General features: G+C 41.2%; 1 protein-coding gene across 3 annotated transcripts in view; it reads right to left on the bottom strand.

Moving 5' to 3' along the window:
* Positions 1-27,324, bottom strand: part of CNTNAP5 (contactin associated protein family member 5) — an 855,485-nt gene that overhangs the window by 262,711 nt on the left and 565,450 nt on the right. The window lies entirely within an intron of this gene.

Genomic DNA, 27,324 nt, shown 5'->3' with positions numbered 1-27,324 from the left:
ATGAAGACTTCAGCTTCATTACTTGGGGGGGGAGGGGGAGGGAGCTCATCCAGCAAATGAGGTTAAGCAGCAGGATGGAGTGCAGAGCCTGTATCCTTGCCCTGCTGCATGTGATAAATTATTACCCACTTGTTCCATTATCTTTTCACTCCGGAATAGCCTCGTGTCTCTCTGTATTTATTGGTGTCCCTTGCATTTCCTGAAGTTTCTTCAGCAGAATGTGTTGTTTAATTTTTATGGACTCCAAAACCTAAAGAAATACACTGATACTGCCCATTTACCTCTCATGCCTTCTACTGGGTACCACCTCTCACCCCCACTGAGAAGCAGAGTCCCAGCTCTCTGACTTACTCAAACGAATACAGGTGTTGTGTTATCTAGCATAAATTTTTGCTCAAGATGATATTGCATATTGAAATTTTGAATGGCAAGAATCTGTTCAATTCCCTAATCATCTCAGTGAGTTTAAAGTAATAATAATTACATATATAAAATATTTGCTTTTTTCTATCTCTCCAATATATGGTTTGCAAGTATTTTCTCCCATTTCATAGGTGGCCTATTTTTTTCTCTTACTGTGCAGAAGGCTTTCTGTTTGACACAGTCTCACTTGTTGGCTTTGCTTCTGTTGCTCGTGTTTTTGTTGTCATATGAAAAAATCATCACCAAGACTGCTGCCCAGGAGGTTCTTCTCAATATCTTTTCCTCAGGAGTGGTTTTGATATCTGGTCTTATGCCAAAGTCTTTAATCCATTTTGAATTAATTTTTCTGAGTCATGTAAAATAAAGGTCTAATTTCATTTTTCCATATGTTGGGTATTCAGTTTTTCCAGAAAAAAAGTATATTTTTCTTTAGTGGGTATACCTCACACCCTTGTTAAATATGAATTGACTATAACACAGGGTTTTATTTCTGGGCTTTCTATTATGTTTCATTCATTTATATTATGCTAGTGCCATACTGTTTTAAGACATGGGGAAATGAGAGATGTTGTTTAAGATTACAGACCTGTAGATAGATATATTCTGTAGATCTAAGGTACAGCTTAGTGTTAATTAATAGTCAACACTTTCATATTATAAACTTCAAAGTTGCTAAGACACTAGATCTTGTTCTCACCACAAAAGAAAAGAAGACAGTTATGAAAGGTGATGGAGGTGTTGTTAGCTAACACTATTGTGGCGATCATATTGCCATATGTAAATGTATCCAATCAATACAGTGTATACCTTAACTTATACAATGTTATATGCCAATTGCATCTCCCTAATCTTTTAAAATGAAAATAAAATATTTTTTAAACATATCACTCAGCTACGATGCTTATGCACTGGCATAAATGTCGTGATTTTCATGAGCAAAATCCACACCACCTATCATGCCACCTTTACACGTAAAGAAATCATGGGTCACAGGCTATCAAATAACATGTGTGAGAAAGTTCCAAAGCATCATTTCAAAGATGTAACAATACATTATTATGTATATTAGTAAAGCATTTTTCTAATGGCATTGTGAATTTAACATTCAATTCTATTTTCATAAAGCTATTAGATTTCTCAAGATGTAAAACATGAGGAAGAGAAGATGGTGCTGGAGTAGGCAGACGTACCAACATCTACCTCCCAGAATCAAAGTGGATTACAAACTAATTTTAAGAACTATCATCTGGAAAAACCAACTGTGGACTAAACTAAGAGGACTCTTCAACCAAGGAACATTGAAGAAGCCACACTGAGACTGGTAGGAAAAGCGGAAATGCAGAGAGGGCTGCCCAGCTCCCCAGAGCAAATGGCAGCCGGGAGTGACTTGTGTGGTGGGAAGTGAGTTTAGCAGAGAGGGGAGGGTCCCAGGAACAAAGCCCCAGCCTGCAGCCCCAGAGCCTAGAAGACGCCTAAGACAGTATTTAGCTGGAAACAAGTCAGGATACTGTTTGTGAGAAAGAAACTGATTTCTCAGACCCAGGACTCTTCTTAAAGGGACCGTGCAGAACACCACTCACCCGGAGCTCCCAGAGAGAGGAGAGGACCAGAGTAGCAGAAAGAGAGTGTAATCTAGGAGGCACAGGGAGAAACATTTTGGGAGACAGCCACCCTAACCCCTGAGACGAGTCACTCCCCAAATCTGAAGTGAATATTTCCCCTGGAAACAGCAATACCAGCAAAGGGAAGCAGGAGAGCAGCCAAACAAGCTCCCCCTGTGGCACTCAGAGCAGAGTCACTTAGAAGAAGGGAGCTTTCAGGTCTACAGTAGTGAGTCTTAGGGTTTTGCAGTGCCCACACCCACGTGGCTGAGGGCTCGCTGGAGGGCGGGCAGCAGCGGGAGATGGGAGACGGAAGTGCAGTTCTGTCTGCAGGGACGGAAGCCGGCTGCCCACCACTGGGACCAGGTGTGAGCTCAGTCTTGCCCGGCTGGGGAGGAGGGGGCGTGCAAAAACAGTCAAGCCCAGCTGCCAGCAGCCTGTAATCCAGCCTGCGGGAGAAGGGTGGGAACCCCGGAAAGGGTGGAGACCAGCCCCTGAGCAAGGGTGCAGGAGCACAGCCTTGCCCCGTCCATGCAACGAAGGCTTGTGGTCTGACTTGGGAGCCAGCTCCTCCCGTGGGGGTGGAGCCAAAAGCCCAGAACAGGCAGAGTTCCGCTACTGAGCTGAGCGTGGGCACGCAGTCCTGCCTGGCCAGTAGAGCCAGGGCTAGCAGCTGTTCCGCGAGCGGGCTCCTCCTGCAAGGGCGGGGTGAAAGCCTGGAAACAGGTAGAGACCTACAGCTGAGCAAAGGTGCTCGCCAGTGCCCTCAGGACTGAGCATAATGTCATCCACGAGGGCGGGGCAAAGGCCAAGGCCACCAAGGCTTATGCACCCAAGCATGTGATCACAGCCACTCCCTTGAAGAGAAATGCAGAGGCAGAGAAATACAACACAAATGAACCAAGAGAAATCCCCAGAAAAGGACCTAAATGTATCAGATATAACGAAATTACCAGATGCAGAGTTTAAAATAATGATTTTTAGGATGCTCAAAGATATTAGAACAACAATAGATGGTCATTACGAAAACCTAAATAAAGAGATAGCAAATATAAAAAAGGACATTGAAATAATAAAAAAGAATCAGTCAGAAATGACAAATACAATATCTGAAATAAAGAATACAATGGAGGGAATTAAAAGCAGGATGGATGAAGCAGAGAATCGAATCAGCGAGTTAGAGGACATGATAAATAAAGGCACAGAAGCAGAGCAGAAAAAAGAAAAGAGACTCAAAAAGTCTGAGGAAACTCTAAGAGAGCTCTGTGACAACATGAAGAGAAATAACATCCGTATCATAGGGGTTCCTGAAGAAGAAGAGAAAGAACAAGGGATAGGGACTTTGTTCAAACATATCATAGCTGAAAACTTCCCTCAGTTAAGGCAGGAAAACATCTCACAGGTTCAGGAAGCACGGAGAACTCCATTAAGGAGAAACCCAAAGAAATCAACACCAAGACACATCATAATTAAAATACCAAAGCTAAGTGATAAAGAGAAAATATTAAAAGCTGTTAAGAAAAAAAGACTATCACCTACAAAGGAGCCCCCATAAGTATGACTTCTGACTTCTCAACAGAAACACTTGAGGTCAGAAGGGAATAGCAAGAAATACTCAAAGTAATGCAGAGCAAGAGCCTACAACCAAGACTACTTTACTACTTTATCCAGCAAGGCTATCATTTAAAATTGAAGGAGAAATAAAAAGCTTTACAGACAAAAAAAACTCAAGGAATTCACTGCAACCAAACCAAGGCTGCAAGAAATGCTAAGGGACCTGTTGTAAATAGATCAAAAGAGAAAAAGAATATAGCAAAAGAGGAATACAGTTTTAAAGAATAAAATGGCAATAAACACTTACATATTAATAATAACCTTAAATGTAAATGGATTAAATTATCCGGTCAAAAGACATAGGGTAGCTGTGTGGATAAGAAAACAGGACCCATACATATGCTGTCTACGAAAGACACACCTTAAATCCAAAGATGCACACAGACTATAGAAAAAAGGATGGAAAAAAATATTTCACGCAAATGGAAATGAAAAAAAAAGCTGGGGTAGCAATATTTATATCAGAAAAAATGGACTTTAAAACAAAGACCATAGTTAGAGATAAAGAAGGTCACTACATAATGATAAAGGGAGCAATCCAAAAGGAAGGTATAACCATTATAAATATCTACGCACTTAATATAGGAGCACCTAAATATATAAAGCAGCCTTTGATGGACTTAAAGGGCGAGATCAACAGCAATACTATAATAGTAGGGGATTTCAATACCCCATTAACATCATTAGATAGATCCTCAAGAAAGAAAATTAACAAAGAAACAGCAGACTTAAAGGACATATTAGATCAACTCGATTTAATAGATATCTTCAGAACCTTTCACCCTAAAACAGCAGAATAAACATTCTTTTCAAGCACTCATGATACATTCTCTAGAATAGACCACATGTTAGGGCACAAAAGCAGTCTCAACAAATTTAAGAAGATTGAAATTATATCGAGCACTTTCTCTGATCACAATGGCATTAAACTAGAAATCAACCACAACAGAAAAACTGAAAAACATTCAAACACTTGGAAACTAAATAGCATGTTATTAAATAATGAATGGGTTAACAATGAGATCAAAGAAGAAATTAAAAAATTTCTAGAAACAAATGATAATGAGCATACATCAACTCAAAATTTATGGGACACAGCAAAACCAGTCCTGAGAGGGAAGTTTATAGCATTACAGGCATACCTCAAGAAGCTAGAAAAAGTTTAAATAAACAACTTGACCCTACATCTAAAAGAACTAGAAAAAGAACAGCAAGTAAAGCCCAGAGCTAGTAGAAGGAAGGAAATAATAAAGATCAGAGCAGAAATAAATGACATAGAGGCTAAAGAAACAATACAGAGGATCAATGAAACCAGGAGCTCATTCTTCAAAAAGGTAAACAAGATCGATGAACTTTTAAGCAGATTCACCAAGAAAAAAAAAGAGAGGACTCAAATAAATAAAATTAGAAACGAGAGTGGAGAAATTACAACTGATACAACAGAAATACAAAATATTGTAAGAAAATACCATGAAGAACTGTACGGCAAAAAACTAGACAACCTAGATGAAATGGACAAATTCCTTGAAACATATAATATTCCAAAAATCAATCTGGAAGAATCAGAAAACCTAAACAGACCAATTACAACAAATGAGATTGAAACAGCTATCAAAAAACTCCCAAAAAAGAAAAGTCCTGGGCCTGATAGCTTCACAAGTGAATTCTACCAAATATTCAAAGAAGAACTAACTCCTATACTTCTCAAGCTATTTCAAAAAATTTAAGAGGAAGGAAGACTTCCAAACTCCTTTTATGAGGCAAGTATACTTCTGATTCCAAAACCAGGCAAAGACAACACAAAAAAAGAAAATTATAGGCCAATATCCCTGATGAATTTAGATGCAAAAATCCTCAAGAAAATAAATATTAGCAAACTGGATCCAGCAATATATGAAAAAAATCATACACCATGATCAAGTGGGATTTATTCTTGGAAGGCAAGGCTGGTACAATATTTGCAAATCAATCAATGTGATTCATAACATAAACAAAAGGAAGGAGAAAAAGCACATGATAATTTTAATAGATGCAGAAAAAGCATTTGATAAAATCCAGCACACATTCATGATCAAAACTCTCAGCACAGTGGGAATACAGGGAACATACCTCAACATGATAAAGGCCATCTATGACAAACCCACAGTCAATATAATACTCAATGGGCAAAAATTAAAAGCAATCCCCTTAAGATCAGGAACAAGGCAGGGGTGCCCCCTTTCACCACTCTTATTCAACATAGTTCTGGAAGTCCTAACCACAGCAATCAGACAAGAAAAAGAAATAAAAGGCATCCAAATTGGAAAAGAAGAAGTAAAACCATCATTATTTGCAGATGATATGATATTGTATATAGAAAATTCTAAAGTCTCAGTCAAAAAACTACTAGACCTGATAAATGAATTCGGCAAGGTGGCAGGATATAAAATCAATAGTCATAAATCAGAGGCGTCTTTATACACTAACAATGAACTGTCAGAAAGAGAAATCAAGAAATCAATCCCCTTTACCATTGCAACCAAAAAAATAAAGTACCTAGGAATAAATTTAACCAGGGAGATTAAAGACTTGTACTCGGAAAATTATAAAACATTGATAAAAGAAATCAGGGAAGATATGAACAAGTGGAGGCATACACTGTGCTCATGGTTAGGAAGAATAAACATCATTAAAATATCTATATTACTCAAAGCAATTTATAAATTCAATTCAATACCGATTAAAATACCAATGACTTACTTCAAAGATATAGAACACATATTCCAAAAATTTATATGGAACCAAAAGAGAACATGAATAGCCTCAGCAATCTTGAAAAGGAAGAATAAAGTGGGAGGTATCACACTTCCTGATATCAAGTTATATTATAAGGCCATTGTATTCAAAACAGCATGGTACTGGCATAAGGACAGGCATATAGATCAATGGAACAGAACTGAGAACCCAGAAATAAACCCACACTTTCATCAACAACTGACATTTGACAATGGAGATAAGAGCATACATTGGAGTAAAAACAGCCTCTTCAAGAAATGGTGTTGGGAAAATTGGACAGCTACCTGCAAAAAAATGAAACTAGACCACCAACTTACACCACTCACAAAAATAAACTCAAAATGGATAAAAGACTTAAATGTAAGCCGTGAAACCATAAGAATCTTAGAAGAAAACATAGGCAGTAAGCTCTCTGACATCTCTCGCAGCAATATATTTGCTGATTTGTCTCCACAGGTAAGTGAAATAAAAGACAGGATAAACAAATGGGACTTTATCAAACTAAAAAGCTTCTGCACAGCTAAAGACAATAAGAACAGAATAAAAAGACAAACTACACAATGGGAGAATATATTTGACAATGCGTCTGATAAGGGGTTAATAACCAAAATTTATAAAGAACTTGTAAAACTTAATACCAGGAAGACAAACAATCCAATCCAAAAATGGGCAAAAGAAATGAATAGACACTTCTCCAAAGAGGACATACAGATGGCCAATAGGCATATGAAAAAAATGCTCAACATCACTAATGATTAGAGAAATGCAAATTAAAACCACAATGAGATATCACCTCACACCAGTCAGAATGGTGCTCATCAATAAAATAACACAGAATAAGTGCTGGCAAGGATGTGGAGAAAAGGGAACTCTCCTGCACTGCTGGTGGGAATGCAGACTGGTGCAGCCACTGTGGAAAACAGTATGGAAATTCCTCAAGAAATTAAAAATCGAACTGCCTTTTGACCCAGCTATCCCACTGTTAGGAATATACCCCAAGAACACCATAGCACTGTTTGAAAAGAAGAAATTCACCCCCATGTTTATGGCAGCATTGTTCACAATAGCAAAGATCTGGAAACAGCCCAAGTGTCCGTCAGAGGATGAGTGGATTAAAAAGCTTTGATATATATACTATGGAATACTACTCAGCCATAAGAAATGATGACATCGGATCTTTTACAACAACATGGATGGGCCTTGATAACATTATACTGAGCGAAATAAGTAAATCAGAAAGAACTAAGAACTATATAATTCCATACATAGGTGGGACATAAAAATGAGACTCAGAGACATGGATGACAGAGTTGGGGTTACAGGGTGGGGGGGGAGGAGAGGGAGGGGGAGGAGAGGGAGGGTGTTAGGGGAGGGGAAGGGCACAAAGAAAACCAGTTAGAAGGTGACAGAAGACAATTTTATCAATGTCACCCCATCAAAATTAACCAAAAAAAATAAATAAATAAAGATGTAAAACATATTTATTCTTGCATTCAAATATGTGTCCAGTAAGTGCTGTGCTTGCCACTGGACTACAAACACAGAACAGTAATATGCTGCAAAACTCCTTCAAGGGTTCACCATTGTTTGGGGGGAAAGAGTTGTGTGCACAAGAATGACAAATATCTCATGCTGTTATAAGTCTTCCTGTGAGGAGTAAGTAGGGCTGCTTAGAGATCTGTTGGGGGGCACTGTTGGACTAGGGGTTGTTAGAGAAGCCTGTCGGAGGGATACTATGCCCTTTTTTTCTTGAAAATGGATGACAGTTCAACAAGAGTCTTTATTCTCTGACCAAATGAGCCCAGACTACTATTGGGCACCTTGTAGGACTTCTTTGTTAAGTGACAAGATTAATTCATCACTCTCACTTGTATTCTACTGGGTTCTTTCTTCCAACATTTTCATAACTGCTTTTCTATGAACCTGTTATGTGATGGTCCAAATTAAAAAAAAAAAAGTCAAGTTATAAGATCAAAACACACATACATTCAACAACAACATCAAAAAGAATGGAGAAAAAAAGTATATACAAAGTCCTCATGGTAGATTATTCTTCAACCTTCTATAATGTTGTGAAATCTTTCCAAGTTCTCACCCAGAAAGCCCTCTGTGCCCCTTCATCCTGGTAACTTGCTTGATTCTTCTTGGTCTCATTTCAGGAGTTATATACTGTTGACATGTAGAGCCACTATTTAATTTTTTCATATTTTTATTTCTCTTATTCTTTCTGATTGCTATTATTATTGTGATGATCGTTTTTGTTAATAATAACAGATGCCATAAGTTGTTTCATTTGTTACCATGGAGATCATTCCTCAGGGGGAAAAAAAAGAATAAAGAAAACAATAATGAAAAAAGAAAGTGAGACAAAACATAGCTGATTAATAAGACCTCATTTTAAACACATATCTGTTTCTTTGCAGAGCCAGAGGTGGGGCAGGGGTGGAAACTGCAATTTTTCTATCACAATACTTGGAAAGAACTCTACAGATTGTCAATATCCAGCTTAATTGAACTTAAATCACTTTGGGGAGCTGCTTATAGTCTTTTGAAAAATGTGCCAATTCACTTATACACCTACTGTAATAAAGCAAGTCCATATTAGGGTCGCTGGGGTCACTTCTGGTACAGTTAGCTATGTTGATAAAGTGAATTTCCTATGCCAAGAGTAAAGATAGCTTAAATAATCCTCAAAGCACTGTCTCTACCACTCATTTTCCATCTACAACCTCTTGACATTGCTTGTCGTTTTGCATTGCTAGTTACTTAATTTTTTAGCTGTTTCTATCTTGTCTCCCCATTTTAAATCACAAGCGATAAATGTTGAGTAAATGTGGGCGTGGAAAGGGCTTTTCTGGGTGATGGAGGCGGATGCTATGGAGGGAAGCAAAGTTTCCAGGATCGTGGACCTGGGCCCGAGCCAGTGCCAGCTCTGGACTGCCTAGACTTGAACATGGTAGAGACGCTTAACCTCCTCATACCTCTGTCTCCTCATCTTTAGCTGGATATACACCATGTTTTGTAATGTTGTGAGAAATTAATAAGATGCACAGGGTTGAGCTGAGCATAGTGCATAGCCCAAAGGTACACATCTCAAAAATCAGCTCAATTGCTACAACCCATTCCGATGAAGTGATCCAGGGAGGATTGGAAGGGACCGATTCACTTTTAGGAACAGTTTTGGGAACCTGTGCTGCAGGAGTCAAGGCCTCCTTCCTCCCAACTTTTGAAGGAAAACGAGGCTATTACTATAAAACAATTTTCACCTCCTTTTTAAAGATATTAGAATTCCTTCCTGGGCTGTATTCCATCCCACGAGGGTCAGCCTAGCCACGGTGGAAGAATCCATGCGCGTGGGGCACATGGCACGACCTCTATGCAAGACTTGATGATGATTTATTCCTTTGATTCCTTGGAGCCTTTAGTTTTTATGTACCTTTGGGGAGGTTATTTTTTCCTTTGCTTGCTTTAAAATAGATGCCAAGATCAAAGAGAGCTGGGGAATCAGTCTTATAGTCGTGGAGGGTGTGGTTTTGAATGGACTACCCGCACACTGTATCATACTTGTTTGTTTATTGTCTGCTGATTTATTCAAGGAAAGTGTATGAAATGCCTAGTGGTGCAGAGCATTACCAATGTGTTAGGGATTGAGAAGGTAGTCAGATGAAGGGCCCAACGCTGAATGACAATCTGAACCCTGAGGGCATTCATAGCTGGTTCTCAGAAGGGTCCCTATGGCATCTCAAAGACTGCCAGGAGCTAGGAGGAGAGGAGGGCATGGGCAACCTCGGTGCCAGCCTTCTGAGCAGGGAAGAGGAGAATGGACCCTCCAAATCAAAACTGCCTGATGGGAAGAGGGCAGTGAGGGTGGTGGGCAAGGCTTCAGTTGCTGGTTGAAGTTTGTATGAGGTCTTTAAGAGTGTCCTTGTGGCAGGCACTATTTTGGTGATTCCCAGAAGGGTGGGCTCTTACACAGACCTGGGAACAGTCTCCACATCTGAGTGATGCTGGACATGCTCTCCAATGTCTCTGAACCCACGTTTTTTCAAAATGCAAATGAGAAGCATTCTCTGCCTCACACTTTACAAATGAATAAAGTGAGATCAACTCAGATGACGTAATGGGTCACTGGTTCATGGTACATAGTAGTCCCCTGCTCCTCTTGTTTAGAATAGCTCAGGTAGCCAAAATTGAACTCAATGGACTCTGTAAGGCAGACAGTGAGCTGACCATGAAGGTCTTTCCTTAAGACCTAAAGAAGGGGTAGCCAAGGCTTTATTCACATCTCCCCTTTACCAGGTCACAAAAGGGGGCAAACCTTCTGCAAGTATAAGAGTGTCCACTTCTTCTGCTCCATGAATCTTATACTTTGGGTCTGCACATTATCAATACAAAGAGCTGTGCACTCTGGAGCAGACACATGCATTTCTTTCTCTGTCCACTCAAATTGCTTCCCATGCAGCAAGGGCCTCATTGTTTTACAAACAATAAGCAATCTTAACACCTAGACCTTAATTTCCAAAAGCAACTTGTTACAATAAGAAGCTAGACTTCTTTTTGAAAATAGATGACTGTGGATCAGGGCAAGGAACAATCATGGTAATATGTTGGAGCATCTTATGCTAGAAAGCAAGGAAGTACTTCAAGATTAATGAAGACACATGAGAAAGACAGAAGAGCAAAACTGAAGAGACCATGGTTGGTTATATATTAGGAACAATTTTAACATCAAAACATATAATAATAACAGTAACAACATTTTGAAATAATTTATGAATTGATATAGACAGAAAAGAAGGTAGAAGAAGGGAAGAAACAAACCTCTCTGTAGAGAAGAATGCAGGTTGACAGGTACAAACACTAAAGACATTATAGACGACACTAGCACAACACTTGACAAATTCTGGTGACCAGGCAAGCCCAGGGCTTCAAACCGGCAACCTCAGTGTTCTACGTCAATGCTTTATCCACTGCATCAATACAGGTCAGGTGACTACAATTTATTTTTAAATAATTCTGGGGGAAGAAAGGCAATTTGTGAAGATGAGGGAGAAGAGAGAAGGAAAAACAACGATGTAGATAGAGACAGAAAAAATTAAGTTAGCACACATTTCCAAATGTGACAAAATGTTAACAGTTGAAGAATTTAGGTGAAAATTGTATAAAGTTTTGTTTCAGTATTTTTTTCAACTTTTTTTGAGGGTTTGGATACTTTAGAATAAAACTTTGGTCAAAACAAGATAGTGCTTTAGGTAAGTTTCACATGTAGTAAATGCTCAAAACTTTTCTACTGTGCTCCAATAAGTCCATATAACTGTACTTTTACACACACACAGAACAACTCCACATGTGTGCTCTTACACACACATGTGGCTACAAGTACATGTGTGTGTGCTCTTATACACAGGGCTACAAATCTACATGTGTCTGTTCTTATACATACATTTGGTTACAAATCCATGTACATGTGCTCTTACACACACACACACACACACACACACACATGCATGGCTATGGGCTCATTCACCAAACAAGTATCAAATAGAAAAAATTATTATTTCAAGTTCAGCTATTTACACCATGACAGACATCACATTCATTTCCAAGTGTAAGCATTTATTAACAAGGCTAAATTACTATTCATGAGTGATTTGAGTGTACTGGGTTTTGTTCACTCATAAAAGTTATTGTGCATCTGATTTCCCCAGAAATCAGAGTCAAGGTTTCTGTGAATAGAGTGATAAAAATAGTAACTACCATGTATTGAATATATATGCCAGACATTTTTTCTCATGGGTTTCATCAATTATTTCATAGAAACCTCACAACAGCTTTAAAAGTAAGTTTAGAGGAAACTGAGTCCAAGTTAGAGGAAAGGAATCCAAGTAACTCACTTAAGTCATATCTCTTGACAAAACTAGGAAGTGTCAACATTGGGATTCAAACCAAGCCCACCATCCTGTAGACTGTGCTGGATTTCTTAGATATCTGTTGACTCAGTAATTTAAAGGAGGAGCCATAAGAATTGTGATAGGAAAAGAAGCTTTATTAAATAAAAGAATGAGAACTTGGTCTAAAGAAGGAGGTGGGAAGATGATATTGCAGAATAGCAAAACTGCATATAAAGCATGAGGGCTGCGGAGGATACTCATAGCTAGCTTTGGAAAACCCATGTGGAAATTGTTTAACCAGTGGTTGTCTCTAACAATCTTCTCTCCACAAATAAATGTCAGTGTAACTTATCCAAACACTGGTGTACGCAGAATTCAAGTCTGATTGGTGCTCTTGTAACTTGAGTCCACATAAGGGGGGAGAGTGACAGAGTACAAGCTCTGAGACGATGAACTTTTCTGCTCCCCTTGTTCACAAAACATGGAATTGTGAGCTGCTTTCACATCCTGACTTTTTTATTCATTGGGACAGCTAGACAGACTCTTAGTCATCATCTCTCCCTGGAATCCTGGATGCAGAGCAAAAGTGAGCAACAACTAGCAAGCTTCTCAGGGACACCTTTGAGTCCCACTTATTATTTCACTCTTCTGAGCAAGAAGAGGTCAGCCAAGCATAGCTCTGCATCAGATACAGAAGTGAGCCAAGAGCCTTCCAGTAAGGGGAAAGGGCCATCAGGCACATGTTCATGGTTTTTCCACATCTATGACCCCACTGAGCTCAACAAAGTTAATTGTTTTTTTTTTCTCTCTCTTCTCTTCTCTGCCTAGCCCTGGGACACCTATCTATCAAGGTCAAACTCAAGCTCTGTGTCTTCCAGGAGGATTTCTTGATCACTCTTGTTTCTGAAATTCTTTAGCATCTAGGTCCTCCTGTGATTGTAGTGGTGATGACTTCCATTTCTTAGAGAATGCCAAATATTGTACTGAGTGTATTAGGCACATCACTATTTAATTTTATATCATCTCTACATCAACCCACAGAAGTAAGAGTAACATATCATCACTATTGTTACGAAGAGGAAATTGGGTCTCATAAAAGTTAACTTTCCTAAGATTCTATGGTAGTCTACAGGATAACTGTATGAATTAAATAGAATGAACTAAATGAAAATGCTTTGAGACTGGAAGCTAAAATATGAGGTCTTTGGGCATCAAGGTCAGTAGTTTATGTACAGCACTCAGAAGAAATCAATCTCAAAATAATTGTGTTGATTACACTCTGTCCTGATGTCCACAGCACTAGAAGAAAGGGCTCACAAGCTGTCTGCAATCAATATGGGCTGTGCAATGTCCATCCAGAAGGCAACAGCATAGGCCCTATGTTCAGGTTTTAAGAAGATTGACTCTTTCAGTCACCAAGTAGTGGGCATATGACTAAGAAGGGGGCTTAAGTGTTAAGCAATGTGTTAATCTACTTGTATGAATATACCCCAAATTTCAATGTCTTCAGTTGCTTGTGAAAAATGCAATTCCTTATCACTTTCCTAAACCCACTAAAGAAACTTTGCTGGGAATAGCCTAGAAAATGGAAATTTAAACATTTATCATAGGCCATTCCTTGAAGAAATAAGATGTAAGAGCCTTTGCTTTTTATAATTCTCATCTACTATTCAGAAAAGCCTTGGATAGTAGGTAGGTATAATTATTCCCATTCTACAAATGAGGAAAGTGATCAGAGAGGTAAAGTGAGTATAATGGAGACCTAATTCCTTCAGGATCATTTCCTCAGGGAGCTTTCTGGGGTGTCCCTGACAGATGGAGGGCACCCAGGCAAGAGGAAGGGTCTGGTTTTTTTTAGACATATGGGTCTTCCTTTGCTTTGGGGTATCTATGTCTCCTGGTCTAAGCCCCAGGATGGGGATCACTGACCTAGTTTATTCTACTTTCTGGGCAACATATGTCAGTTCATGAGAACTTGGGCACTGATTTAGCCTCTCAAAATTTCAGTGCCCTCTTATGTAAGTGAAAAGAATGGTACCTTCTTTACATGATTTCTGGGGAACTCTATGATACCATGAGAATAAAGTGCCTGGTAGGGAGCCTCATGCTAGTAGATGCTTAATTAAATCTTAGCTATTAATACTATAAAATTCAGCTCAGAGGGCAGCTCTGAAAAAACAGCTTCTCTGACCACTGTTCTAGTCTCCTAGTTCCCTGTGATTCAACATGGCCCCCTTTGTACAATTTTGTAGGGTCTATTAGCTTTTATTTTATTTTCCACACCTTGTATGAACTATCAGTTTACAAGGTCTATCTCCCTCTCTAAACCAGGAGATCCTTTAGGACAAGGACAGACATTCACTTTGTAACCTTGGTGCCTAGGTTTGTCAGTGCTCAGGAGTTTATTTGAATGAATTAGTTTCTAAATGACCAACTGAATAATTGAGCAACTGACTCAATGAATAGATAAATAATGCATAAGTAACTGAAAGCATAAAAAATAAATGTGGAAATAAATAAATGGAAGATTAATAAAGGAATGCAAGAAACCAGGTGGTAAGTTATGTTAGTCAAGGGGGATGAATGTGTGAATAAGCAGATAAATTTGTGAAAATCACATTGCAACCACCCTCTTATGTCATCCATGTGGTTGGAGTCACCTGGCCGTGTGGAAGGAATTTCTCTAAGTGACTGTTAAAATTCTTGGCAATTCAGAGGTGACAATGTTTTAATTTTATGGTAATGCTACATCTTTATGACTTAGTAGTTTCATTTAATGATCCAATTTAGCAGGAGATGATGTGTCTGCTAGCCCAGAGAGACTGCTTTTTCAAGCTCAGGACTGCTTTTTCAAGCTCAGGACTTCCCCACCAGGAAGATGCCAGCTCTGCCTCAGAGACCAGCCTCCCGGAATCCTCTTGCAAGCACCACGCCTCAGCTAACAACATAAGGTATTAGACAGGGAGAGAGGCACTTCAAAAGGGATTCCTTCCTCTCAGCTGTTATCATTCTTCTTTCTTTATTTTATCAAAAGTCCTCTGGACAACATTTCTGTCACAGAAAACAGTGTCCCTCTGAAATACAAGGGACAATACAGGTGATATTCCAACTGAGTGAATTGCTAGTGAGCCACAGCGCACAGGTCACCCATGCGCAAGTCTTAGATGGGAGATGGCACTTGTCGACCAGGAGTGCGGCCCATGGGCTCCTTCAGAGGTGAGCTGAGCTCATGGTCCATGGACACAGTGGATATACTTCCAGGGGAGGGTGGTGCAAGAGGAAAGGGAGAATGAACTGCAATTTCTTTACCACCTGCTCTGTCAGCCACTCTCCACCCTGTTATAAAGTTAACTCATGTAACTGACTACACAGCAGCAATAAGAAGTTGTTATCATCACTCTCCATCTTCAGAGAGGAAACTGAGGTGCCACAATCAAGGGCCTTGCTTGTGGTCCCACAGACTAATTTTAATAGGTATTACTTATTATAATTTGGAGGATGTGGTAAGTGCAGGCACAGTTGTAAGCCTGTTAATTAGTGCACTTGAGCTTGTACATCCTTGTTGTGGACCGTTAATGGCAAAAAGCCATTATAGATTCGAGGCTTAGCAGGGGGCTAAGTTCTCCCCCCTCCATCTCCATATTTGGCTTTGATGCTGAGTATTTGCACCCACTCCACTTCCTTCCTTGGGTTGCAGGAAGCAATATACATGCCCTTCTTCTGACTCTTTGTTTGTTTCAGATGTTTGTAAATTTCACTAATGTATCCTGTTTTTGCCTTGGGAGAGTTCCTGTCTTAGCCTTTGATGTGCAACTTTGTATCAGGGTCCTTGATTTGCATAGGTCTATATAATAAAGCGAACTGGGGCTGTGAGGCACTCGGATACTGCCAGGCAGTTTGAAGAGTCCTCCCGGTCCCATTGGTTTTGTTCTGACAAAGTGTGTTTCCTCAATTCTGCACCATTATTAGGAGCTGCGCTGGTCTGCGGCACATCCTCACAACCATGCCCTTCCAAAATTGTTCTCCAGCCTTGGCCAGATAGCTCAACTTGTTAGAACATCGTTCTGAAGCTCAGCCATTGCTGGTTCAGTCCCCGATCAGGGCACATACTGGAAAAGCTTGCTATTCCTGTCTCTCTCTCTGTCCCCCTTCCTCTCTCACTGAAGTCAATAAATAAATTTTTTTTAATTGTAATCTATAAATAAGAAGCTTGAGATTTGAAAGCTAGAAGAAGAAAAGCGGGGTCAAGATATCTATGGTTTTAAAAGACCATCTTGTCTCTTACATGCATTATGAATCAGAGTGAAGAAGGCAGAAGATTTAAGTGGGTTTTTTTTTAACAAGGAAATGAGATTATAGACTCTTTGGAGTTGGAAGGCATATCTTAATCATTTCTACATCATCAGTGCCTCATCAATGCCTGGCCCAGCAGACAACCAATGCATATTGATTTACAGTAACAAAGGACAGTTGCCTCCCCTGCTGTAGAGAGCTTTGATAAGAAAGCTTATGATCTGATGGAGATAAGGAAATTTTATTTGTATAACTTAATAGCCTCATCAACACATCTGCAAAACAAAATTTTTTAGCTGTTTTGCAGTGATGAATCTTTTTTTATTTTTTTTATTGTTTAGTGAGAGGAGGGGAGACAGAGACAGACTCCCGCATGTGCCTGACCAGGATCCACCTGGCAAGCCCACTAGGGGGCAATGCTCTGCCCATCTGGAGGCCTTGCTCTGTTGCAATCAGAGCCATTTTTTAATGCCTGAGGCAAATAACACGCAGCCATCCTTACTGCCCAGGGTCAACTTGCTCTAATCGAGCTATTGCTGCAGAAAGGGAGAAAAAGAGAGAAAAGCAAGAGGGAGATGGATTGAGAATGAGATGTGCACTTCTCCTGTGTGCCCTGACCAAGAATCAAACCTGGAACATTTACATGCCAGGCCGATGCTCTCCACTGAACTAACTGGCCAGGGTCTCGCAGTGATGGATCTTGAACTAGGCTGGTGCCCAGTAGATACTCAGCACAATTTTATGCATATTGTAATCAATTGACAAGTTTTTGGCAGGAGTCTTTCTGCAATGATGGTTATCCAACATATGATAAAAACAAAACAACAACAACAACAAAAACTTCAGGACTTGAGCCCAGTTTGTTCTTGTGAAGATTTTGTCAGGGCAAAGAAAGTTACACTTCCTTTTTGGTGTATGTGTGTGTTTGTTGAATTGCCATGTTCACAATAGAAATAATCAGGGCCCTGGCCAGTTGCTCAGTGGCTAGTGTGTTGGCCCAGTGTACAGACATCCTGGGTTCAATCCCCATTCAGGGCACACATGAGAAGCAATCATCTGCTTCTTCCATATTCCTTCTCCTCCTTCTCTCTGTCTTCCCCTCTTGTAGCCAGTGGTTCAACTGGTTCAAGCATGGCCCTGGACACTGAAGATAGCTTGGTTGGTATAAGCCAATGGTTCTCAAAGTGTACGCCAGGGTGCACTGATGTGTCCTAGAAGATTTCCAGGTGTGCCCTATGGTATTCCAGAGAAATATGTGCCTGTTGGGGACCAAAAATCCAACAGGGTTTTTGGAGTTTAGATTTTTGGGGAACAGAGGTGTGGGGAATTGGCTGTAAGCTGACAGTCTGCCCAACCCCCCACCTCACTTGCCTGATTAGGTTGCAAAAGGCTGTTAAGCTGTGGTGCTGGATTGTTTATACTACCCCCCATGTTCCCCAGAAAGACTGGAGGCAAGTTTCTTCTATTTTTTTTTTTGATGTAAAATTAAGATGATATGTATGGTGGGGGTTTTGGATTGATGATTAAACATAAGGAATTGTCTCTTGAAGCCTTCTGAATTTCTATAAAAGAAGAATATGTGGCAATATCTAAAAAAGCTTTGAACATTTTACTACAATTTTCAATATCCTATTTATGTGAAATAAGATTTTCTACCCTCAACACAAGAGTAAAAAGAGAGGAATTTTTAAATGTATTGATGAGGAAATGAGAGTTTGCCTTTCAAATATATGCCCAAACATTGAAGCTAGGACACACCAGGCTCATGTTTCTCATAAACATAAGAATGAAAAAACTTAACACATTCATGCTGGGACCTGCTGAATTTACTAAATTTTACTAAGAATGTATCTATATATATAAAAAGAACTTTTTTGTCATTTTTCTATTTTTAACCCCTCTTTTTTTTTTTACAAATTCTAAAAAGCATAACTCAAAAACTGTAACATAAAAATGTTTTTTAATGTCAGAATAAATTTATTTTTGTCATATTTATTTTGTTTAATTACCATAAAAGCACACTTGGACTTCATATTTTTTCTTTAATATTTGTCTTAAGTATTATAACATATTTCTCAGAAATTTATATATAGTGCTCCTATAATTATTTGTAGGATTTTAAATGCACTCAACTTCAAAAAGTTTAAGAGCCACTGGTCTAAGCTTATCAACCTTAGGTGCTAAAAATAGCTCAGTATTGAGCATTGGCCCCAGATGGGGTGGCCAGGTGGATCCTGGTCCAGGTGCATGCAGGAGTCTAACCTCACTATCTCCCCTACTCTCATCTAAAAAAAGATCATCAGGAAGATACCAATAGAAGGTACAAGGACAGAGCTTTACTACAGATGAACATGATACCAACAACTGAGTTATATTTTTCTTTGACACAAAATACAGGTTCCAATTTTAATAATACAACATAAAGCTCAGTCAGAAATACATGTGCTATAATTTGCTTCTGTCTTCGGTCATGGTAACTCTTGTTTCCCTCCATTGCCAGGTCCTTGTGAATTCCATTTGTAAATGGTAAAGTCACTGATGATAACTTTGGGAAGTGAGGCTGACTACCTGGATGGACACGTTTCTTCCTGTTAGTAGTTTGGAAGATAATCCTTTATGTGCAGGCATATCACAGAGACTTCAATGGTGGCTTCTCTGTCTACCCTTTATGCATTCTCTGACAAGTTTTAGTAAAAACAGGGCCTGCTGCTACAGGAGTGAGAAAGAGAGCATCATAGTAATAAGAGTGATAAGATATGGAGGCTTGGAAGGTGGTTTGATTAGAAGTTATTTGAGAATGGTAAACAAGTTCTGCTTTAGAGATTGTACTAAACATTTCTTGTGAAGTCCTTGCAATGCTGATGATTTCCATACAGGTATAGGTGCAAACAACTTTGTGAGTCAGTATAAATTTGTGATCTCTAGAGAAAAGACAGTGTGTGGCTGGGACACATCTGTTACCACACTGACAAGATGTCTTGTTAACATTAAATATGGTAAAATATAAACTAAGTAGAATAAGTTTAAATGTCAAGTTCTAAGCAAAATCTTGTCGCTGTGCTTTGACTCATCTAATTCTGCTTTATTGATATGGGAAGCTTCCCCTCTGAAATGTGCTCTCCAGGATCCTGGAGCCTCAGAAATCTCATGACAACAGAAGGAGTAATGACTTTATTGCTGGCAGGTGAAGATTGTTATCTTCTAAGGCTAGGATGATATTGGTCAAATAAGTAAATATTATGTATATGTCTGCTCACTTTGGGTGTGGGAGACAGGCTGTAAGCTGGCAAAGTCATTATAGCTAAGAGGCTTAGTTTTAAGACTAAGCCTTTCCCTCCCTCCTAATACTAAGATCTTCTCAAAACTAAGCTTTTCCCCACACCCTTGACTGTTGCATGACAGGGGGTGGTCACTCTTATGAGGAATCCCATTTATGCCTCAGATAAGTGGCTTTGTATTAGAGACTTTCTTATTTGTATATTGGCTTAAAACTTTAATTTTCTACACTATAAAATGAATCAGACCAGGGGCTCTCACTCTTTCTTGGTCCCTGCCATCAGCATTGCAGAGGCCTCCCTGATCCCTTGTTGTAAGGCCAATAGCCACGGCCACCATCACAGCCGCCTGGCCCATGCAGGTTCAAGTTTGATTTGGACAGACAGTAATCAAACAATGGAGCCAAGAACTGGTGGGCTATTAGCATTAATCCTAGCTTGCATCCAGTGGGCAAGAAATACACACAGTGGGTAAACACTTCCCTTTTGTAAAGCCAGAAGCCGTGGCCACCACCACAGCTGCCTGGCTCACGTAGGTTCGCACTGGATTTGGACAGATGGTAATGAAACAATGGAGCCAAGAACTGGTGGGCCATTATCTTGCTCCTGGCTTGCACAAAGAAGGCAAGAAATACACACAGTGGGAAAACACTTCCTTTTCCATTCAGGGCTCCCAAAGCCACTGACTTATTTGAGTTTCCTAGAATCAAAGTTTTCTACCTCACAAGCCTTATTCACCTGTGTTCCCATCTCCTTCTCTCTGCACAAACTCTGCATAAACTGGCTTCTCCTTCAGCATTCCACCATCTTGGCTGCTTCTCCTCTCCTCCACCTGGCCTTTCTCTGCTCTCCTTTCTCTGCTCTTTCCTCTAATGCTAATCTCAGGAACCGAGAGAGAGCAAGCTCCCAGTCTTCCCCATTTTATAGTGTATAAATCAAAACCATTAATCCAATATATATACAAACAAGAAAGTCTCTGATACAAAGTCACTTACTGAGGCATAATGGCATTTCTCATGAGAGTACACCAACCCACATCATGCAATCAGTCAAGGGTGTGGGGAAATCTTAGTCTTAAAACTAAGCCTTAGGGTATAACGACCCTGCCTGCTTATAGCCTGTCCCCCACACCCAATGCAAACTATAAACAAGCAAACCTATATATCATACTTACAAACTTATTTGACCAACATTCCACCCTTTTTGCTCGCTTCACAATCTAAAGCACAGGTATTCCTGCACAAGGAGATTAGGCACATTACACAAATTACAACAACATGACAAATCATACAATTTCAACAATTACAAAGGTACATTTCACCAGTCTCTGAGCACTTTGCCAAAAGCGCAAAATGTCGTCGGACATCTTTCTAGCCATGTGAAAAGCTTCCCCGGGCAGGGGAAGGCCTCCAGCTAAGTGACTCCCCCATCCACATCAGGGTATTTCACATTGTTCAAAATCCATAAGTCCATCCAACATAGGAGCCAGTGCCCACTCTGGTCGTAGTCCAGGAATCAGTCCACACACATGGGGCCTCAGCCACTCCCCTCGTCCCTGCCATCCTGGCAGGTCTTATACTGTCCCAAAGGGAAGCATGATGCAATGGCAGTCAGCATTTCCATCTCTGCTCCGGAGAGCATGATGGCATTCACTTCTATGTTCCAAAATCACAGAAGTACCAGGGGCATTGCATGTACTCCTTGCTGCTGGGCTCTCAACTTCTGGAGACTATGGATCACAATTCCAGACCAGTTCTCCTCATCCTCCAAAGAGGAAACTGAAAATATCAGCTCTTGCTGCCAGCCTAGCAGCCCCAGATCCCGCCTCAGCCCCGCCCTCAGCCCCGGCCACCTGCTGCTGCTGGCTCTCCACGATGTCCAGGGCAATCTGCAACTCACGAACCTGTGAATCCTTCTCCAGTTGTTGCTCCATTTTCAAGTGAATCTCACGAACCTGATCAGCCGCGTCTGGTGCTCCTTCCAGCTCCAGAGTTGGCATATTTTTATCCCATGTTTTCTCCAGCTCTTTCCACTGCTCAGTTTGCAGGTCCTGGGCAACCTCTTCCACAGAGCTCTCAGTTTCCTCACACATGGTTCTAAAAGTCAGCCAGCCTACGATCCCCAAAAGGACAGCCATGGGGAACCATAACAGCAGCCAGTCCTCTACTACACCACTCAAAAGTAGTAGTGGCTCCATACTGAACTGTATCGAATCCTGCCAACTACACCAAATGTAAGGCCGGTAACCACGGCCACCATCACAGCCGCCTGGCCCATGCAGGTTCGCATTGGATTCGGGCAGACGGTAATAAAACAACAGAACCAAGAACTGGTGGGCCATCATCTTTATCCTAGCTTGCACCTGGCGGGCAAGAAATACACACAGTGGGAAGTGTTTTCAGGGATCCCAAAGCCACTGACATATCCGAGTTTCCTAGAATCAAAGTTTTCTATCTCACCAGCCTTATTCATCTCTGTTCCCCATATCATTTTCTCCACACAAACTCGGCACAAACTGGTTTCTCCTTCAGCATTCCATCATCTTGGTTGCTTCTCCTCTACTCCATGTGGCCTTTCTCTGTTCTCCTCCTGCATGGGCTCCTCTGCCCCATTTTATAGTATAGAAATCAAAACATTTAATCCAATATACAAACAAGGAAGTCTCTGATACAAAGTCATTTATCTGAGGCATAATAGGATTCCTCATGAGTTGCACCACTCACATCATGCAACAGCAAAGGGTGTGGGGAAAAGCTTAGTCTTAAAACTAAGCCTTAGGCTATAAATACTCTGCCTGTTTACAGCCTGTCCCTCACACCCAATGCAAACTATAAGCGAGCAAACATATATATCATATTTACAAACTTATTTGACCAACACTTCTCCTCTATGGAAAAGCAGGTTTTCTGCTTTTCCCTTGGCTTCTCTAGTGGCTTACCTATCTTGGTGAGACACCAATAAACAGAATGGCCCACCATCCTCCCACTCTGCCATTTCTTTATTGTCTACCCAAATTCAATGAGAACCTGCATATGAATGGCCACGATGGAGGCCCCTGGCCATACAGATGGCAATTTAGATATTATCTATACTACAACAGAAGGAACATTCATTTTCACCCAGTGTGCACCCCAACCAGGATCCATTCAGTGGCCCCTGTCTGAAGTTGATGCTCTGCTCTTCTGGGCCCATGCTCACAACTGAGCTATTTTTAGTACCTGAGGCAGAGGCTACACGGAACCACGCTCAGTGCCCGGGGCCAATGCACTAGAACAAATTGAACTCTGAGTGAGAGAAAGGAAGAGAAAGAGAGAGAGAGAGAGAGAGAGAGAGAGAGAGAGAGAGAAGGGGGAGGGATGAAGATGAAGATGGTTTCTTCTTCTGTGTGCTCTGACTGGGAATTGAAACCAGGACATCCATATGCCAGGACAATGATATACCATTGAGCCAACCCGTCAGGGCTAAAAATTATTTATAATAAAACCAGTCCTTCTTTTTCCTGGAGAGGAGACAGCATATTTCCTTGCTGGGAAACTATAGGACCTTGTAAAACCAATAGCCATGGCCAACATCACAGCTGCCTGGCCAATGCAGGTTCGCACAGGATTCGGACAGACAATAATAAAACAATAGAGCCAAGAACTGGTGGGCCATCATCTTTATCCTAGCTTGCACCCAGCAGGCAAGAAATACACACAATAGGAAAACACTTCCCTTTCCATTCAGGGCTCCCAAAACCACTGACTTATCCAAGTTTCCTAGAATCAAAGTTTTCTATCTCACCAGCCTTATTCACCTCTGTTCCCCATCTCCTTCTCTCTGCACAAACTCGGCACTAACTGCCTTCTTCTTCAGCAATCCACCATCTTGACTGCTTCTCCTCACCTCTACGTAGCCTTTCTCTGTTCTGTCCTCTAATGCTAATCTCAGGAACTGAGTGAGAGCAAGCTCCTGGTCTGCCCCATTTTATAGTATAGAAATCAAAACCTTTAATCCAATATACAAATAAGGAAGTCTCTGATACAAAGTCACTTACGGTGGGAAAGGCTTAGTCTTAAAACTAAGCCTTAGGGTATAACAACCCTGCCTGCTTACAGCCTGTCCCCACACCCAAAGCAAACTATAAGTGAGCAAACTTATATATCATATTTACAAACTTATTTGACCAACATTCCACCCCTTTTGCTTGCTTCACAATCTAAAGCACAGGTATACTTGCACAAGGCAATTATGCACATTACACAAATTACAACAACATGACAAATCATATAATTCCAACAATTACAAAGATATACTTCACCAGTCACTGAGCACTTTGCCAAAAGCACAAAATGTCCTCGGACATCTTTCTAGCCATGGGAAAAGCTTCCTGGGGTAGGGGAAGGGCCTCCATCAAAGTTACCATCCTCCCTCATCAGGGTATTTCACATTGTTCGAAATCTATAAGTCCATCCAACATAGGAGCCAGTGCCCACTTCAGTCAGAGTCCAGGAATCAGTCCACACACATGGGGAATCAGCCACCCCCCTCATCCCTGCCATCCTGGCAAGTCTTACACTGTCCCAAAGAGGAGCACGTGGCAATGGTAGTCAGCATTTCCAACTCTGCTCTGGAGAGCATGATGGCATCCACTCCTATGTATCAAAATCGCAGACCTACCAGGGCCGTAGTAGGTACTCCTTGCTGCTGGGCTCTCACTTTCTGGAGGCTGCGGATTGCAACTTTAGCCCGATTCTCCTCATCCTCCAAAGAGGAACTGAAAACACTAGCTCCTGCTGATGGGCTTGAGCCCCCAGCTACCTGCCGCTGCTGGCTCTCTACAAGGTTCAGTGCAATCTGCAACTCACGAACCTGTGATTTCTCCTCCAGCAGCTGCTCCATTTTCAAATGAATCTCAGGAACCTGGGCGGCCTTCTCCGGTGCTTGCTCCAGCTCCAGGGTAGGCGCCTCTTTCTCCCAAGTTTGCTCCAGCTCCTTCCACTGCTCAGTGTGCAGGTCTCAGGCAGCCTCTTCCACAGAGCTCTCAGTCTCCTCACGCATGGCTGTAAAAGTCAGCCAGCCTACGGCCCCAAAAAGGACAGCCATGGGGAACCATAAAATCAGCCAGTCCTCCACACTGATTTTCGAATCCTGCCACAGACTACACCAAATGTAAAGCCAGTAGCTATGGCCACCATCACAGCTTCCTGGCCCATGCAGGTTCACATTGGATTTGGACAAACAGTAATAAAAAAACGGAGCCAAGAACTGCTGGGCTATTAGTTTTAATCCTAGCTTGCACCCAGTGGGCAAGAAATGCACACAGTGGCAAAACACTTCCCTTTCCATTCAGGGCTCCCAAAGCCACTGACTTATTCGAGTTTCCTATAATCAAAGTTTTCTACCTCACCAGCCTTATTCACCTCTGTTCCTTATCTTCTTCTCTCTGCACAAACTCTGCACTAACTGGCTTCTCCTTTAGCATTCCACCATCTTGGCTGCCTCTCCTCTCCTCCATGTGGCCTTTCTCTGCTCTCCCTTCTCTGCTCTCTTCTCTAATGCTAATCTCAGGAACTGAATGAGAGCAAGCTCCCGGTCTGCCCTATTTTATAGTATAGAAATCAAAACCATTAATCCAATATACAAATAAGGAAGTCTCTGATACAAAGTCACTTATGGTGGGAAAGGCTTAGTCTTAAAATTAAGCCTTAAGGCAGTGGTTCTCAACCTGTGGGTCACGACTCCGGCGGGGTTGCCTAAAGTCATCAGAAAATACATAATGCATATCAGGTATTTACATTCCGAATCATAACTGTAGCAAAATTACAGTTATGAAGTAGCCATCAAAATTGTTTTTTGGTTTGGGGTCACCACAACATGAGGAACTGTATTGCGAGGTCACGGCATTAGAAAGGTTGAGAACCACTGCCTTAGGGTATAACAATACTGCCTGCTTAAAGCCTGTCCCCCTCACCCAATGCAAGCTATTGTTGGAATCCATGGGAGTCCGAAAGACCAGAGTAACAGACTTTATTGAAAGAAAGAAAGGAACCCTGCCGGGCACTTCTCCTGGGGGAGAAGAGCACCAGTTACAGACTAGGGGCGAGTTATATAGTGTTTGGGAGAGCCTGAGGGGATACTGAGGCAAAAGTCTTGGTATGTCTGGAATGCTTCTCCTTGGGGGGCTTCGAGCATGTGGGTGTTGAATCAATAGTCCTGGTATGTCCGGAGCCCCTCCTTGGGGCGGCTTCTCAGCTTTTTTGGAATTCCTCTGTCTCAGGGTCATTAGTCCAGTAAGGGTGAGGTCTGACAGATAAGCGGAACATCAAAAGGGCAGTTTGGAATTCACGTATCTATCAGCTATAAGCGAACAAACCTATATATCATATTTACAAACTTATTTGACCAACAGACCATCAACAGTGCGTGTATCCTTCTACTCAAGACAGTTTGATCCTTTTTTTCCTACTCATTCAATTTCAGGAGTTTTTCATTGTAAGGCCAGGAACCGCCATCGTGGCCATTCACATGCAGGTTCCCATTGGATTCGGGCAGACGATAAAGAAATGGCGGAGTCGGAGGATGGTGGGCCATCCTATTTATTGGTGTCTCACCAAGACAGGCAAACCACAAAAGAAGACAAGGGAAAAGCAGAAAACCAGCTTTTCCCATGAAGGGCAAGGGATCAGGGAAGCCCCTGCAATTGTGATAGCAGGAACTGTGTGAGCCAGCTCCTGGTCTGTCCCACTTTATAGTGTAGAAAACCAAAATCCCCTAATCCAATATACAAACAAGGAAGTCTCTGATACAAAGTCACCCATCCAAGGCATAATTGGATTCCTCATGAGACTGCACCACCCAGACCATACAATCAGTCAAGGGTGTGGGAAAAAGCCTAGTCCCAAAACCAAACCTTAGGCTACAAGGACCTGGCCTGCCCACAGCCTGTCCCCCACACCCAATACAAGTCACAAGCGAGCAAACATATATATCACATTTACAAACCCATTTGACCAACATTCATACTCTAAACTCGTGACACATCTTGGTGAGATTGTTGGCTCCCACAAACGTGCAGGTTCAAGAGATCCTGAAATTTGTATTTTCACATTTGTTTGTTCTTCCTGAAAATGTCTTCCTATGCCTCATTTCCTAGTAGCTGCCTTCCTGTGTCCAGGTCTTAGAGACATAGTTCTCCTGCCCAGTAGCCCTTCCACAGGAGCCTGGATGAAGCCCCTCCTGCATGCTCCCAACACACACTACACCTATCCTGTGATTGTCCTTTGTTGGGCAAATAAGTTTATAAAATGTGTTTTTTAGGTTTGCTCACTTATATTTTGTATTGGCTTGAGCAGCACCATGTATATATAGTCTGTGAAAGACTGTGGTGCTTGCCCTTAGGGCAGCAAATTGTAAATTGCAGATTATCTTCCTGTTTGAGAGAGGCCATTGTATTGCTAATGTTTGCCGGAG

This window comes from Saccopteryx leptura, chromosome 7 (assembly GCF_036850995.1).
Source record: "Saccopteryx leptura isolate mSacLep1 chromosome 7, mSacLep1_pri_phased_curated, whole genome shotgun sequence".
In the NCBI taxonomy this organism is placed as follows: Eukaryota; Metazoa; Chordata; class Mammalia; order Chiroptera; family Emballonuridae; genus Saccopteryx; species Saccopteryx leptura.
This window is presented reverse-complemented; position numbering and strand designations above follow the sequence as displayed.